This window comes from Hippopotamus amphibius, chromosome 10 (assembly GCF_030028045.1).
Source record: "Hippopotamus amphibius kiboko isolate mHipAmp2 chromosome 10, mHipAmp2.hap2, whole genome shotgun sequence".
NCBI lineage: Eukaryota > Metazoa > Chordata > Mammalia > Artiodactyla > Hippopotamidae > Hippopotamus > Hippopotamus amphibius.
Window position 1 is genome coordinate 43,621,742 of NC_080195.1, and position 17,075 is coordinate 43,638,816.

The following is a 17,075-nucleotide window of genomic DNA, read 5'->3' on the forward strand; positions in this document are numbered from 1 at the left end:
CTACCCAAATCTAGAGAGGCCATTTAGAAAGACTTCAAGTGTCATCATTTCAACTTATGGTCCTTGCTGTCAAATTGGCAACAGATATAAGGTCTTTTTGGATCTCTAAGAAACCTAGGGACTGCAGAAGGTTTATACTTCAGAATGCAAGAAGCTTAAGGCAGCTTCCATACCAGATATCAGTTCAGTACTAGCTATTTGCCAGATCATCAGGACCTGAAATCCATGGAGGCCAATTCTCTCCAGAGGAGGAAGTATTGAATAGGTAAGTGCTTCCCTTTCAGTGAAGTGGAGCTCATTTACACATCAACTCGGCAGTTGATGTCAATTGCCTTATCCCTAAAAGTGGCCCAAATCTGGAGAATGCACCTGAAAGGGGTGCGTTGGGGAAGCACATTTGAGTTTCCCAGAGCCACAACACTTTCACACAAAACAAACGCAAAAGTACATGCACAAAAGAAACTCTCAGTCCTGAGGACCAAAGCAAAGGGTGAGGATGAACAACATCCTCAATGTTTTCGAACTACGTTCCCTCATTTTAACAACAAAACGACAAACAGCATGCAAATTGAAAGATAGGGAATCAGGACCACAGTTGTCATGCCTACTGACCTGGGAAGCAGAAAGAGCCAAAAAGTAAAAAGCAAAGAAATTAGGAAAAGTTCAATTTGCTTCATTAACTTCCACATGTCTCCTGGAAATATGCTCGTTTTCTCAGGGTCACAATGATGAAAACCAAAAGGATTTCACTGAACAAACTTTCTCTAACTGAATATTTTACATAGACTGGTTTTGGAGATATGAAAATGATTCATTTGATGCCATGTTTCACCAGAATCTGTAGAATATGCTGGCCATGCAATGTAAAAAAAAAAAATTACTTGCTTGTCCCTTAGCGGACTACAAGATGGACTAGAGCTCTGCTGATCACAGCAGGTGTTATCCAATAGCAGAGAGACAAATGCAATGCCAAAAGGTCTCTCAGGATCGCAGTTCCCAGGCACCAAAGGGCAGATTCCTACCCATTGGAAAGGGAATATGTCAACCAATGTTCCACCACAGCTGAAACACAATGCAGGAGGGAATGATACCTAGTTGGATCATATGCAAGCTCCGTTACTGACCAAAGACGTCTCAAGTACTCAATGCAAGTGCTGTTTCACACACCTACAATGTACGAATCACAAACAGGATCCCACAAACCAAAGCACAGACTGCCGTGATTAACACCACATTGACACACACAAACACATGAAGAACAAATAAACACTCCAATCACAAAGACAGAAAGCCAGAGAAGGCATTTTGTCAACTTCCACTTCCACTCCCACATGGAGGCCCCCAGTTCTCAAGAGGGAATGGACTCAGAGGGGCTCCCATCCGCTAAGGGGAGCAGCCCAGTTGGAGTAGACCTATTTCCCAGCCTGTGCAAGCTGGAGCGACTTACCCCCAAATGACATGAACTGTATACCACTGCTCTGGACATGTCTCCAAGACAAGCAGCCTCGTGCTGTAGGGCAGCCACTGCATATCAGGGAGAATCCCTGCCAGTATCCTGGAGCCAAATGTACTCTGGCATGTGCTGGGAAGTATAAATGGCGATGCCCCTGATCGAGATCAATACACCATGGGCACAGACCTCCTGGCTGGCTCGCTATAATTGGTAACCAAAGACCAGGATGTGTGCCCGACGCACAGTGAGGCCAAACAGCAGCAAAACATTGGACTTTGGAGCCGAGAAATATTTGTTGTTGAGACATTCAAGGAAATGGGTGGCTTATGCTGGGTAATCCCCAACCTTGAAAGCATTTAGCAAAGCCCTCTTAGAGGTAAGGTGATGGAGGGGTGTGGCTTTTCGTTGAAAACTTCTCCCTGTCCGATCCATTGTTCTTGAGGACAGGTCATAGTCAGGTCTCAATGATCCTATCAATCTCCAGCAAACAAATGTCACTCTCTGGGTGACAAGAAAGGGCAAGGTCCCAAGGCACAAGATTCACCCTCTGAGGTCCAGACCCACCTAAGAGAAAGGGGTCCCTGGGAGGGGTGGTGGTCCTCCTGCCATGGAGGGTTTGTCCAGGAGCTGGTCTGGGTCCTCCCACCAGTGCCCACGCCTCCCAGAGGAGGCAGCTCTGCCTTGGTGGCTCCCTCAGGGCCAGGTCCCAGACGCTTGCTAGCTCTCATCACTGAGGGAGCCGGGTGCACATGACCCAACAGGTCTTAATGCTCCTCAGGCCACCCAAACAGTGGTGGTCAGGTACCCCAGACTGTGAGCCATACCCTTAGGGTCACAGTGGCGGTGTGTGGTAGAGGTTCAACACTGCCTCAAGGCCTGGTCTGGGCCAATGGTCATTCATGGCCTTGGCTCTGGAGCCCTGCAGGACACACCCCCAGCCTGTTCTCTGGGCTCCCCATCACACAAGCTGGCCCAAGGCCGTGTGAGCAGAAGAATGCTGGGGAGAAGGCTGGCACTTGCCTCTTACCTCATGCTCCAGGTCTGAAGGGGCAGCACTCCACTGACTGCTGCCTAACAATGGGCCCCCACTAAAGATGGCTGACAGACAGTGGCTTGCTTGGGGCAGGGGCCCACTACACTGCCCACCAATGGCTGAGCAGGGTGGTCACAGTGGCATTAGTGGTCTCCTGGTAACCATTGCCTGGTAACGGGGCAGTGGGTCACAGTGCACAGCAAGGGCTGCCTGGGAAGGGCTGCATTCAGCTGGCTATGGTACAATTCCCCCTTTTCTTTGGTCCTCTGCAACCCTGAGGAGAATATGTGGGTATGATTTGGATAGAGTGGTTAATCATAAGCTCAGCAGTGGATCTCTGTTTTAGGGGACTTGCTTTCAACCTAGATTCCTGGTTCATCTTTTCCCAAGTCTTTCAGGGAATGGGGTGACGACCACTCTAGCTACGTCCTGCTGCAGGAAAGCAAAGCCCTACAGTGCATTCTGAGTTGGAAGCAATGCCACGTTGCAAGTCTTGATCCAAGTCTTATATAAACTTGTATAAGGAATCCAGGAGAATAAGCCTGAAAAGCAGCGTGAGGGTGGCACTCTGGGGGAGACGTTCTGGCAGGTAATCCAGACACGCAGAAGCAGAAGGGAAGAAATTGTTGTAAGTTGTTAGGAAGTTGAGGGGAAGAGCTTCCCTTAACGGGAGAACACAGATCAAAATCAGCATTATTGCGAAGCAAATCCATAAACGTTAGTAGCATATGCATCTGTTTACTCAGTTTGTCAAAACTGCATTGGTAAGAGTCTTCTTGAAGTTGAAGCACTTTGGGAAAGCCTCAGCCTAACTATCTGTTAGACACTTAAAGAGGCAAGGTTAAAGATCGCATGACAAGGGGTTGCGAAGGAAGCTTAATCAAGTGGCTCTCATGTAACCGTCAGCATGGCTGACTGATTATCCCAAGGCATACCTGCATTTCAGAAACTTTGTACCCTTTCTAGAATATCGACAGGTGTGCCATGTATCCATCCTGTGTAATTGGAGAAGCTTCTCCCCCATTTCACAATGTTTTCTCTGTAATTTCCATACCAGATATACGACTGAAATAGTCCTCCTTGAGTTGCCTTAAGGGCCCCGCAACTAATCCAAAGTTAACAAAATATTTCAAAACACCTGGTCCAATAAGCTCATCAGTCCTTTGAAGAGAATTCTTCTTTCTTCTCCAAAGTGAGAAGAGATCTTAAAAGCAAATCGAGATCCCTTAAAGGCAGGACAGTTCACATACCATGGTATTGAAAGCAGCATTGCAAGTAAACGTGTTCTCTTGGCAGAGGGGAACCCAATCCAGCCTTGAAAAAAACGCATTTTTAATAACAGTATCCATTTCCCGAAGTGGAGTTTCGTTTCAGCACAATGATGCATCAAATGTTGGTTTTTGGCTCAACACATTTATCCCACCTTCCTACTCTATCCTGAAATGTGTTCCTTTTCATGAGTTTCTTAGCTTTAATTACATATTTCGATTACAATCCTCAAGTCCTTAACACCTTCACTTAGTGAAAACCAAGATGCAAGCAATTGTCAGATGGATGCCATACCAGCATTTCTGATTGCAAACGGATGCTTTTGAGACCTTCTGCTAAGTAGGCAAAGGTAGGGAATCTTAGATGTGCCCAGCATCCAATGTTCCAATCCTATATCCTCTTTGAAATGACCTGGAGAGTCAAGGAATGCTTGCCACTTACCTTGGTGAAGTTTCATGCTACCCAAATCTAGAGAGGCCATTTAGAAAGACTTCAAGTGTCATCATTTCAACTTATGGTCCTTGCTGTCAAATTGGCAACAGATATAAGGTCTTTTTGGATCTCTAAGAAACCTAGGGACTGCAGAAGGTTTATACTTCAGAATGCAAGAAGCTTAAGGCAGCTTCCATACCAGATATCAGTTCAGTACTAGCTATTTGCCAGATCATCAGGACCTGAAATCCATGGAGGCCAATTCTCTCCAGAGGAGGAAGTATTGAATAGGTAAGTGCTTCCCTTTCAGTGAAGTGGAGCTCATTTACACATCAACTCGGCAGTTGATGTCAATTGCCTTATCCCTAAAAGTGGCCCAAATCTGGAGAATGCACCTGAAAGGGGTGCGTTGGGGAAGCACATTTGAGTTTCCCAGAGCCACAACACTTTCACACAAAACAAACGCAAAAGTACATGCACAAAAGAAACTCTCAGTCCTGAGGACCAAAGCAAAGGGTGAGGATGAACAACATCCTCAATGTTTTCGAACTACGTTCCCTCATTTTAACAACAAAACGACAAACAGCATGCAAATTGAAAGATAGGGAATCAGGACCACAGTTGTCATGCCTACTGACCTGGGAAGCAGAAAGAGCCAAAAAGGAAAAAGCAAAGAAATTAGGAAAAGTTCAATTTGCTTCATTAACTTCCACATGTCTCCTGGAAATATGCTCGTTTTCTCAGGGTCACAATGATGAAAACCAAAAGGATTTCACTGAACAAACTTTCTCTAACTGAATATTTTACATAGACTGGTTTTGGAGATATGAAAATGATTCATTTGATGCCATGTTTCACCAGAATCTGTAGAATATGCTGGCCATGCAATGTAAAAAAAAAAAAAATACTTGCTTGTCCCTTAGCGGACTACAAGATGGACTAGAGCTCTGCTGATCACAGCAGGTGTTATCCAATAGCAGAGAGACAAATGCAATGCCAAAAGGTCTCTCAGGATCGCAGTTCCCAGGCACCAAAGGGCAGATTCCTACCCATTGGAAAGGGAATATGTCAACCAATGTTCCACCACAGCTGAAACACAATGCAGGAGGGAATGATACCTAGTTGGATCATATGCAAGCTCCGTTACTGACCAAAGACGTCTCAAGTACTCAATGCAAGTGCTGTTTCACACACCTACAATGTACGAATCACAAACAGGATCCCACAAACCAAAGCACAGACTGCCGTGATTAACACCACATTGACACACACAAACACATGAAGAACAAATAAACACTCCAATCACAAAGACAGAAAGCCAGAGAAGGCATTTTGTCAACTTCCACTTCCACTCCCACATGGAGGCCCCCAGTTCTCAAGAGGGAATGGACTCAGAGGGGCTCACATCCGCTAAGGGGAGCAGCCCAGTTGGAGTAGACCTATTTCCCAGCCTGTGCAAGCTGGAGCGACTTACCCCCAAATGACATGAACTGTATACCACTGCTCTGGACATGTCTCCAAGACAAGCAGCCTCGTGCTGTAGGGCAGCCACTGCATATCAGGGAGAATCCCTGCCAGTATCCTGGAGCCAAATGTACTCTGGCATGTGCTGGGAAGTATAAATGGCGATGCCCCTGATCGAGATCAATACACCATGGGCACAGACCTCCTGGCTGGCTCGCTATAATTGGTAACCAAAGACCAGGATGTGTGCTCGACGCGCAGTGAGGCCAAACAGCAGCAAAACATTGGACTTTGGAGCCGAGAAATATTTGTTGTTGAGACATTCAAGGAAATGGGTGGCTTATGCTGGGTAATCCCCAACCTTGAAAGCATTTAGCAAAGCCCTCTTAGAGGTAAGGTGATGGAGGGGTGTGGCTTTTCGTTGAAAACGTCTCCCTGTCCGATCCATTGTTCTTGAGGACAGGTCATAGTCAGGTCTCAATGATCCTATCAATCTCCAGCAAACAAATGTCACTCTCTGGGTGACAAGAAAGGGCAAGGTCCCAAGGCACAAGATTCACCCTCTGAGGTCCAGACCCACCTAAGAGAAAGGGGTCCCTGGGAGGGGTGGTGGTCCTCCTGCCATGGAGGGTTTGTCCAGGAGCTGGTCTGGGTCCTCCCACCAGTGCCCACGCCTCCCAGAGGAGGCAGCTCTGCCTTGGTGGCTCCCTCAGGGCCAGGTCCCAGACGCTTGCTAGCTCTCATCACTGAGGGAGCCGGGTGCACATGACCCAACAGGTCTTAATGCTCCTCAGGCCACCCAAACAGTGGTGGTCAGGTACCCCAGACTGTGAGCCATACCCTTAGGGTCACAGTGGCGGTGTGTGGTAGAGGTTCAACACTGCCTCAAGGCCTGGTCTGGGCCAATGGTCATTCATGGCCTTGGCTCTGGAGCCCTGCAGGACACACCCCCAGCCTGTTCTCTGGGCTCCCCATCACACAAGCTGGCCCAAGGCCGTGTGAGCAGAAGAATGCTGGGGAGAAGGCTGGCACTTGCCTCTTACCTCATGCTCCAGGTCTGAAGGGGCAGCACTCCACTGACTGCTGCCTAACAATGGGCCCCCACTAAAGATGGCTGACAGACAGTGGCTTGCTTGGGGCAGGGGCCCACTACACTGCCCACCAATGGCTGAGCAGGGTGGTCACATTGGCATTAGTGGTCTCCTGGTAACCATTGCCTGGTAACGGGGCAGTGGGTCACAGTGCACAGCAAGGGCTGCCTGGGAAGGGCTGCATTCAGCTGGCTATGGTACAATTCCCCCTTTTCTTTGGTCCTCTGCAACCCTGAGGAGAATATGTGGGTATGATTTGGATAGAGTGGTTAATCATAAGCTCAGCAGTGGATCTCTGTTTTAGGGGACTTGCTTTCAACCTAGATTCCTGGTTCATCTTTTCCCAAGTCTTTCAGGGAATGGGGTGACGACCACTCTAGCTACGTCCTGCTGCAGGAAAGCAAAGCCCTACAGTGCATTCTGAGTTGGAAGCAATGCCACGTTGCAAGTCTTGATCCAAGTCTTATATAAACTTGTATAAGGAATCCAGGAGAATAAGCCTGAAAAGCAGCGTGAGGGTGGCACTCTGGGGGAGACGTTCTGGCAGGTAATCCAGACACGCAGAAGCAGAAGGGAAGAAATTGTTGTAAGTTGTTAGGAAGTTGAGGGGAAGAGCTTCCCTTAACGGGAGAACACAGATCAAAATCAGCATTATTGCGAAGCAAATCCATAAACGTTAGTAGCATATGCATCTGTTTACTCAGTTTGTCAAAACTGCATTGGTAAGAGTCTTCTTGAAGTTGAAGCACTTTGGGAAAGCCTCAGCCTAACTATCTGTTAGACACTTAAAGAGGCAAGGTTAAAGATCGCATGACAAGGGGTTGCGAAGGAAGCTTAATCAAGTGGCTCTCATGTAACCGTCAGCATGGCTGACTGATTATCCCAAGGCATACCTGCATTTCAGAAACTTTGTACCCTTTCTAGAATATCGACAGGTGTGCCATGTATCCATCCTGTGTAATTGGAGAAGCTTCTCCCCCATTTCACAATGTTTTCTCTGTAATTTCCATACCAGATATACGACTGAAATAGTCCTCCTTGAGTTGCCTTAAGGGCCCCGCAACTAATCCAAAGTTAACAAAATATTTCAAAACACCTGGTCCAATAAGCTCATCAGTCCTTTGAAGAGAATTCTTCTTTCTTCTCCAAAGTGAGAAGAGATCTTAAAAGCAAATCGAGATCCCTTAAAGGCAGGACAGTTCACATACCATGGTATTGAAAGCAGCATTGCAAGTAAACGTGTTCTCTTGGCAGAGGGGAACCCAATCCAGCCTTGAAAAAAACGCATTTTTAATAACAGTATCCATTTCCCGAAGTGGAGTTTCGTTTCAGCCCAATGATGCATCAAATGTTGGTTTTTGGCTCAACACATTTATCCCACCTTCCTACTCTATCCTGAAATGTGTTCCTTTTCATGAGTTTCTTAGCTTTAATTACATATTTCGATTACAATCCTCAAGTCCTTAACACCTTCACTTAGTGAAAACCAAGATGCAAGCAATTGTCAGATGGATGCCATACCAGCATTTCTGATTGCAAACGGATGCTTTTGAGACCTTCTGCTAAGTAGGCAAAGGTAGGGAATCTTAGATGTGCCCAGCATCCAATGTTCCAATCCTATATCCTCTTTGAAATGACCTGGAGAGTCAAGGAATGCTTGCCACTTACCTTGGTGAAGTTTCATGCTACCCAAATCTAGAGAGGCCATTTAGAAAGACTTCAAGTGTCATCATTTCAACTTATGGTCCTTGCTGTCAAATTGGCAACAGATATAAGGTCTTTTTGGATCTCTAAGAAACCTAGGGACTGCAGAAGGTTTATACTTCAGAATGCAAGAAGCTTAAGGCAGCTTCCATACCAGATATCAGTTCAGTACTAGCTATTTGCCAGATCATCAGGACCTGAAATCCATGGAGGCCAATTCTCTCCAGAGGAGGAAGTATTGAATAGGTAAGTGCTTCCCTTTCAGTGAAGTGGAGCTCATTTACACATCAACTCGGCAGTTGATGTCAATTGCCTTATCCCTAAAAGTGGCCCAAATCTGGAGAATGCACCTGAAAGGGGTGCGTTGGGGAAGCACATTTGAGTTTCCCAGAGCCACAACACTTTCACACAAAACAAACGCAAAAGTACATGCACAAAAGAAACTCTCAGTCCTGAGGACCAAAGCAAAGGGTGAGGATGAACAACATCCTCAATGTTTTCGAACTACGTTCCCTCATTTTAACAACAAAACGACAAACAGCATGCAAATTGAAAGATAGGGAATCAGGACCACAGTTGTCATGCCTACTGACCTGGGAAGCAGAAAGAGCCAAAAAGGAAAAAGCAAAGAAATTAGGAAAAGTTCAATTTGCTTCATTAACTTCCACATGTCTCCTGGAAATATGCTCGTTTTCTCAGGGTCACAATGATGAAAACCAAAAGGATTTCACTGAACAAACTTTCTCTAACTGAATATTTTACATAGACTGGTTTTGGAGATATGAAAATGATTCATTTGATGCCATGTTTCACCAGAATCTGTAGAATATGCTGGCCATGCAATGTAAAAAAAAAAAAAATACTTGCTTGTCCCTTAGCGGACTACAAGATGGACTAGAGCTCTGCTGATCACAGCAGGTGTTATCCAATAGCAGAGAGACAAATGCAATGCCAAAAGGTCTCTCAGGATCGCAGTTCCCAGGCACCAAAGGGCAGATTCCTACCCATTGGAAAGGGAATATGTCAACCAATGTTCCACCACAGCTGAAACACAATGCAGGAGGGAATGATACCTAGTTGGATCATATGCAAGCTCCGTTACTGACCAAAGACGTCTCAAGTACTCAATGCAAGTGCTGTTTCACACACCTACAATGTACGAATCACAAACAGGATCCCACAAACCAAAGCACAGACTGCCGTGATTAACACCACATTGACACACACAAACACATGAAGAACAAATAAACACTCCAATCACAAAGACAGAAAGCCAGAGAAGGCATTTTGTCAACTTCCACTTCCACTCCCACATGGAGGCCCCCAGTTCTCAAGAGGGAATGGACTCAGAGGGGCTCCCATCCGCTAAGGGGAGCAGCCCAGTTGGAGTAGACCTATTTCCCAGCCTGTGCAAGCTGGAGCGACTTACCCCCAAATGACATGAACTGTATACCACTGCTCTGGACATGTCTCCAAGACAAGCAGCCTCGTGCTGTAGGGCAGCCACTGCATATCAGGGAGAATCCCTGCCAGTATCCTGGAGCCAAATGTACTCTGGCATGTGCTGGGAAGTATAAATGGCGATGCCCCTGATCGAGATCAATACACCATGGGCACAGACCTCCTGGCTGGCTCGCTATAATTGGTAACCAAAGACCAGGATGTGTGCCCGACGCACAGTGAGGCCAAACAGCAGCAAAACATTGGACTTTGGAGCCGAGAAATATTTGTTGTTGAGACATTCAAGGAAATGGGTGGCTTATGCTGGGTAATCCCCAACCTTGAAAGCATTTAGCAAAGCCCTCTTAGAGGTAAGGTGATGGAGGGGTGTGGCTTTTCGTTGAAAACTTCTCCCTGTCCGATCCATTGTTCTTGAGGACAGGTCATAGTCAGGTCTCAATGATCCTATCAATCTCCAGCAAACAAATGTCACTCTCTGGGTGACAAGAAAGGGCAAGGTCCCAAGGCACAAGATTCACCCTCTGAGGTCCAGACCCACCTAAGAGAAAGGGGTCCCTGGGAGGGGTGGTGGTCCTCCTGCCATGGAGGGTTTGTCCAGGAGCTGGTCTGGGTCCTCCCACCAGTGCCCACGCCTCCCAGAGGAGGCAGCTCTGCCTTGGTGGCTCCCTCAGGGCCAGGTCCCAGACGCTTGCTAGCTCTCATCACTGAGGGAGCCAGGTGCACATGACCCAACAGGTCTTAATGCTCCTCAGGCCACCCAAACAGTGGTGGTCAGGTACCCCAGACTGTGAGCCATACCCTTAGGGTCACAGTGGCGGTGTGTGGTAGAGGTTCAACACTGCCTCAAGGCCTGGTCTGGGCCAATGGTCATTCATGGCCTTGGCTCTGGAGCCCTGCAGGACACACCCCCAGCCTGTTCTCTGGGCTCCCCATCACACAAGCTGGCCCAAGGCCGTGTGAGCAGAAGAATGCTGGGGAGAAGGCTGGCACTTGCCTCTTACCTCATGCTCCAGGTCTGAAGGGGCAGCACTCCACTGACTGCTGCCTAACAAAGGGCCCCCACTAAAGATGGCTGACAGACAGTGGCTTGCTTGGGGCAGGGGCCCACTACACTGCCCACCAATGGCTGAGCAGGGTGGTCACAGTGGCATTAGTGGTCTCCTGGTAACCATTGCCTGGTAACGGGGCAGTGGGTCACAGTGCACAGCAAGGGCTGCCTGGGAAGGGCTGCATTCAGCTGGCTATGGTACAATTCCCCCTTTTCTTTCGTCCTCTGCAACCCTGAGGAGAATATGTGGGTATGATTTGGATAGAGTGGTTAATCATAAGCTCAGCAGTGGATCTCTGTTTTAGGGGACTTGCTTTCAACCTAGATTCCTGGTTCATCTTTTCCCAAGTCTTTCAGGGAATGGGGTGACGACCACTCTAGCTACGTCCTGCTGCAGGAAAGCAAAGCCCTACAGTGCATTCTGAGTTGGAAGCAATGCCACGTTGCAAGTCTTGATCCAAGTCTTATATAAACTTGTATAAGGAATCCAGGAGAATAAGCCTGAAAAGCAGCGTGAGGGTGGCACTCTGGGGGAGACGTTCTGGCAGGTAATCCAGACACGCAGAAGCAGAAGGGAAGAAATTGTTGTAAGTTGTTAGGAAGTTGAGGGGAAGAGCTTCCCTTAACGGGAGAACACAGATCAAAATCAGCATTATTGCGAAGCAAATCCATAAACGTTAGTAGCATATGCATCTGTTTACTCAGTTTGTCAAAACTGCATTGGTAAGAGTCTTCTTGAAGTTGAAGCACTTTGGGAAAGCCTCAGCCTAACTATCTGTTAGACACTTAAAGAGGCAAGGTTAAAGATCGCATGACAAGGGGTTGCGAAGGAAGCTTAATCAAGTGGCTCTCATGTAACCGTCAGCATGGCTGACTGATTATCCCAAGGCATACCTGCATTTCAGAAACTTTGTACCCTTTCTAGAATATCGACAGGTGTGCCATGTATCCATCCTGTGTAATTGGAGAAGCTTCTCCCCCATTTCACAATGTTTTCTCTGTAATTTCCATACCAGATATACGACTGAAATAGTCCTCCTTGAGTTGCCTTAAGGGCCCCGCAACTAATCCAAAGTTAACAAAATATTTCAAAACACCTGGTCCAATAAGCTCATCAGTCCTTTGAAGAGAATTCTTCTTTCTTCTCCAAAGTGAGAAGAGATCTTAAAAGCAAATCGAGATCCCTTAAAGGCAGGACAGTTCACATACCATGGTATTGAAAGCAGCATTGCAAGTAAACGTGTTCTCTTGGCAGAGGGGAACCCAATCCAGCCTTGAAAAAAACGCATTTTTAATAACAGTATCCATTTCCCGAAGTGGAGTTTCGTTTCAGCACAATGATGCATCAAATGTTGGTTTTTGGCTCAACACATTTATCCCACCTTCCTACTCTATCCTGAAATGTGTTCCTTTTCATGAGTTTCTTAGCTTTAATTACATATTTCGATTACAATCCTCAAGTCCTTAACACCTTCACTTAGTGAAAACCAAGATGCAAGCAATTGTCAGATGGATGCCATACCAGCATTTCTGATTGCAAACGGATGCTTTTGAGACCTTCTGCTAAGTAGGCAAAGGTAGGGAATCTTAGATGTGCCCAGCATCCAATGTTCCAATCCTATATCCTCTTTGAAATGACCTGGAGAGTCAAGGAATGCTTGCCACTTACCTTGGTGAAGTTTCATGCTACCCAAATCTAGAGAGGCCATTTAGAAAGACTTCAAGTGTCATCATTTCAACTTATGGTCCTTGCTGTCAAATTGGCAACAGATATAAGGTCTTTTTGGATCTCTAAGAAACCTAGGGACTGCAGAAGGTTTATACTTCAGAATGCAAGAAGCTTAAGGCAGCTTCCATACCAGATATCAGTTCAGTACTAGCTATTTGCCAGATCATCAGGACCTGAAATCCATGGAGGCCAATTCTCTCCAGAGGAGGAAGTATTGAATAGGTAAGTGCTTCCCTTTCAGTGAAGTGGAGCTCATTTACACATCAACTCGGCAGTTGATGTCAATTGCCTTATCCCTAAAAGTGGCCCAAATCTGGAGAATGCACCTGAAAGGGGTGCGTTGGGGAAGCACATTTGAGTTTCCCAGAGCCACAACACTTTCACACAAAACAAACGCAAAAGTACATGCACAAAAGAAACTCTCAGTCCTGAGGACAAAAGCAAAGGGTGAGGATGAACAACATCCTCAATGTTTTCGAACTACGTTCCCTCATTTTAACAACAAAACGACAAACAGCATGCAAATTGAAAGATAGGGAATCAGGACCACAGTTGTCATGCCTACTGACCTGGGAAGCAGAAAGAGCCAAAAAGTAAAAAGCAAAGAAATTAGGAAAAGTTCAATTTGCTTCATTAACTTCCACATGTCTCCTGGAAATATGCTCGTTTTCTCAGGGTCACAATGATGAAAACCAAAAGGATTTCACTGAACAAACTTTCTCTAACTGAATATTTTACATAGACTGGTTTTGGAGATATGAAAATGATTCATTTGATGCCATGTTTCACCAGAATCTGTAGAATATGCTGGCCATGCAATGTAAAAAAAAAAAAAATACTTGCTTGTCCCTTAGCGGACTACAAGATGGACTAGAGCTCTGCTGATCACAGCAGGTGTTATCCAATAGCAGAGAGACAAATGCAATGCCAAAAGGTCTCTCAGGATCGCAGTTCCCAGGCACCAAAGGGCAGATTCCTACCCATTGGAAAGGGAATATGTCAACCAATGTTCCACCACAGCTGAAACACAATGCAGGAGGGAATGATACCTAGTTGGATCATATGCAAGCTCCGTTACTGACCAAAGACGTCTCAAGTACTCAATGCAAGTGCTGTTTCACACACCTACAATGTACGAATCACAAACAGGATCCCACAAACCAAAGCACAGACTGCCGTGATTAACACCACATTGACACACACAAACACATGAAGAACAAATAAACACTCCAATCACAAAGACAGAAAGCCAGAGAAGGCATTTTGTCAACTTCCACTTCCACTCCCACATGGAGGCCCCCAGTTCTCAAGAGGGAATGGACTCAGAGGGGCTCCCATCCGCTAAGGGGAGCAGCCCAGTTGGAGTAGACCTATTTCCCAGCCTGTGCAAGCTGGAGCGACTTACCCCCAAATGACATGAACTGTATACCACTGCTCTGGACATGTCTCCAAGACAAGCAGCCTCGTGCTGTAGGGCAGCCACTGCATATCAGGGAGAATCCCTGCCAGTATCCTGGAGCCAAATGTACTCTGGCATGTGCTGGGAAGTATAAATGGCGATGCCCCTGATCGAGATCAATACACCATGGGCACAGACCTCCTGGCTGGCTCGCTATAATTGGTAACCAAAGACCAGGATGTGTGCCCGACGCACAGTGAGGCCAAACAGCAGCAAAACATTGGACTTTGGAGCCGAGAAATATTTGTTGTTGAGACATTCAAGGAAATGGGTGGCTTATGCTGGGTAATCCCCAACCTTGAAAGCATTTAGCAAAGCCCTCTTAGAGGTAAGGTGATGGAGGGGTGTGGCTTTTCGTTGAAAACTTCTCCCTGTCCGATCCATTGTTCTTGAGGACAGGTCATAGTCAGGTCTCAATGATCCTATCAATCTCCAGCAAACAAATGTCACTCTCTGGGTGACAAGAAAGGGCAAGGTCCCAAGGCACAAGATTCACCCTCTGAGGTCCAGACCCACCTAAGAGAAAGGGGTCCCTGGGAGGGGTGGTGGTCCTCCTGCCATGGAGGGTTTGTCCAGGAGCTGGTCTGGGTCCTCCCACCAGTGCCCACGCCTCCCAGAGGAGGCAGCTCTGCCTTGGTGGCTCCCTCAGGGCCAGGTCCCAGACGCTTGCTAGCTCTCATCACTGAGGGAGCCGGGTGCACATGACCCAACAGGTCTTAATGCTCCTCAGGCCACCCAAACAGTGGTGGTCAGGTACCCCAGACTGTGAGCCATACCCTTAGGGTCACAGTGGCGGTGTGTGGTAGAGGTTCAACACTGCCTCAAGGCCTGGTCTGGGCCAATGGTCATTCATGGCCTTGGCTCTGGAGCCCTGCAGGACACACCCCCAGCCTGTTCTCTGGGCTCCCCATCACACAAGCTGGCCCAAGGCCGTGTGAGCAGAAGAATGCTGGGGAGAAGGCTGGCACTTGCCTCTTACCTCATGCTCCAGGTCTGAAGGGGCAGCACTCCACTGACTGCTGCCTAACAAAGGGCCCCCACTAAAGATGGCTGACAGACAGTGGCTTGCTTGGGGCAGGGGCCCACTACACTGCCCACCAATGGCTGAGCAGGGTGGTCACAGTGGCATTAGTGGTCTCCTGGTAACCATTGCCTGGTAACGGGGCAGTGGGTCACAGTGCACAGCAAGGGCTGCCTGGGAAGGGCTGCATTCAGCTGGCTATGGTACAATTCCCCCTTTTCTTTCGTCCTCTGCAACCCTGAGGAGAATATGTGGGTATGATTTGGATAGAGTGGTTAATCATAAGCTCAGCAGTGGATCTCTGTTTTAGGGGACTTGCTTTCAACCTAGATTCCTGGTTCATCTTTTCCCAAGTCTTTCAGGGAATGGGGTGACGACCACTCTAGCTACGTCCTGCTGCAGGAAAGCAAAGCCCTACAGTGCATTCTGAGTTGGAAGCAATGCCACGTTGCAAGTCTTGATCCAAGTCTTATATAAACTTGTATAAGGAATCCAGGAGAATAAGCCTGAAAAGCAGCGTGAGGGTGGCACTCTGGGGGAGACGTTCTGGCAGGTAATCCAGACACGCAGAAGCAGAAGGGAAGAAATTGTTGTAAGTTGTTAGGAAGTTGAGGGGAAGAGCTTCCCTTAACGGGAGAACACAGATCAAAATCAGCATTATTGCGAAGCAAATCCATAAACGTTAGTAGCATATGCATCTGTTTACTCAGTTTGTCAAAACTGCATTGGTAAGAGTCTTCTTGAAGTTGAAGCACTTTGGGAAAGCCTCAGCCTAACTATCTGTTAGACACTTAAAGAGGCAAGGTTAAAGATCGCATGACAAGGGGTTGCGAAGGAAGCTTAATCAAGTGGCTCTCATGTAACCGTCAGCATGGCTGACTGATTATCCCAAGGCATACCTGCATTTCAGAAACTTTGTACCCTTTCTAGAATATCGACAGGTGTGCCATGTATCCATCCTGTGTAATTGGAGAAGCTTCTCCCCCATTTCACAATGTTTTCTCTGTAATTTCCATACCAGATATACGACTGAAATAGTCCTCCTTGAGTTGCCTTAAGGGCCCCGCAACTAATCCAAAGTTAACAAAATATTTCAAAACACCTGGTCCAATAAGCTCATCAGTCCTTTGAAGAGAATTCTTCTTTCTTCTCCAAAGTGAGAAGAGATCTTAAAAGCAAATCGAGATCCCTTAAAGGCAGGACAGTTCACATACCATGGTATTGAAAGCAGCATTGCAAGTAAACGTGTTCTCTTGGCAGAGGGGAACCCAATCCAGCCTTGAAAAAAACGCATTTTTAATAACAGTATCCATTTCCCGAAGTGGAGTTTCGTTTCAGCACAATGATGCATCAAATGTTGGTTTTTGGCTCAACACATTTATCCCACCTTCCTACTCTATCCTGAAATGTGTTCCTTTTCATGAGTTTCTTAGCTTTAATTACATATTTCGATTACAATCCTCAAGTCCTTAACACCTTCACTTAGTGAAAACCAAGATGCAAGCAATTGTCAGATGGATGCCATACCAGCATTTCTGATTGCAAACGGATGCTTTTGAGACCTTCTGCTAAGTAGGCAAAGGTAGGGAATCTTAGATGTGCCCAGCATCCAATGTTCCAATCCTATATCCTCTTTGAAATGACCTGGAGAGTCAAGGAATGCTTGCCACTTACCTTGGTGAAGTTTCATGCTACCCAAATCTAGAGAGGCCATTTAGAAAGACTTCAAGTGTCATCATTTCAACTTATGGTCCTTGCTGTCAAATTGGCAACAGATATAAGGTCTTTTTGGATCTCTAAGAAACCTAGGGACTGCAGAAGGTTTATACTTCAGAATGCAAGAAGCTTAAGGCAGCTTCCATACCAGATATCAGTTCAGTACTAGCTATTTGCCAGATCATCAGGACCTGA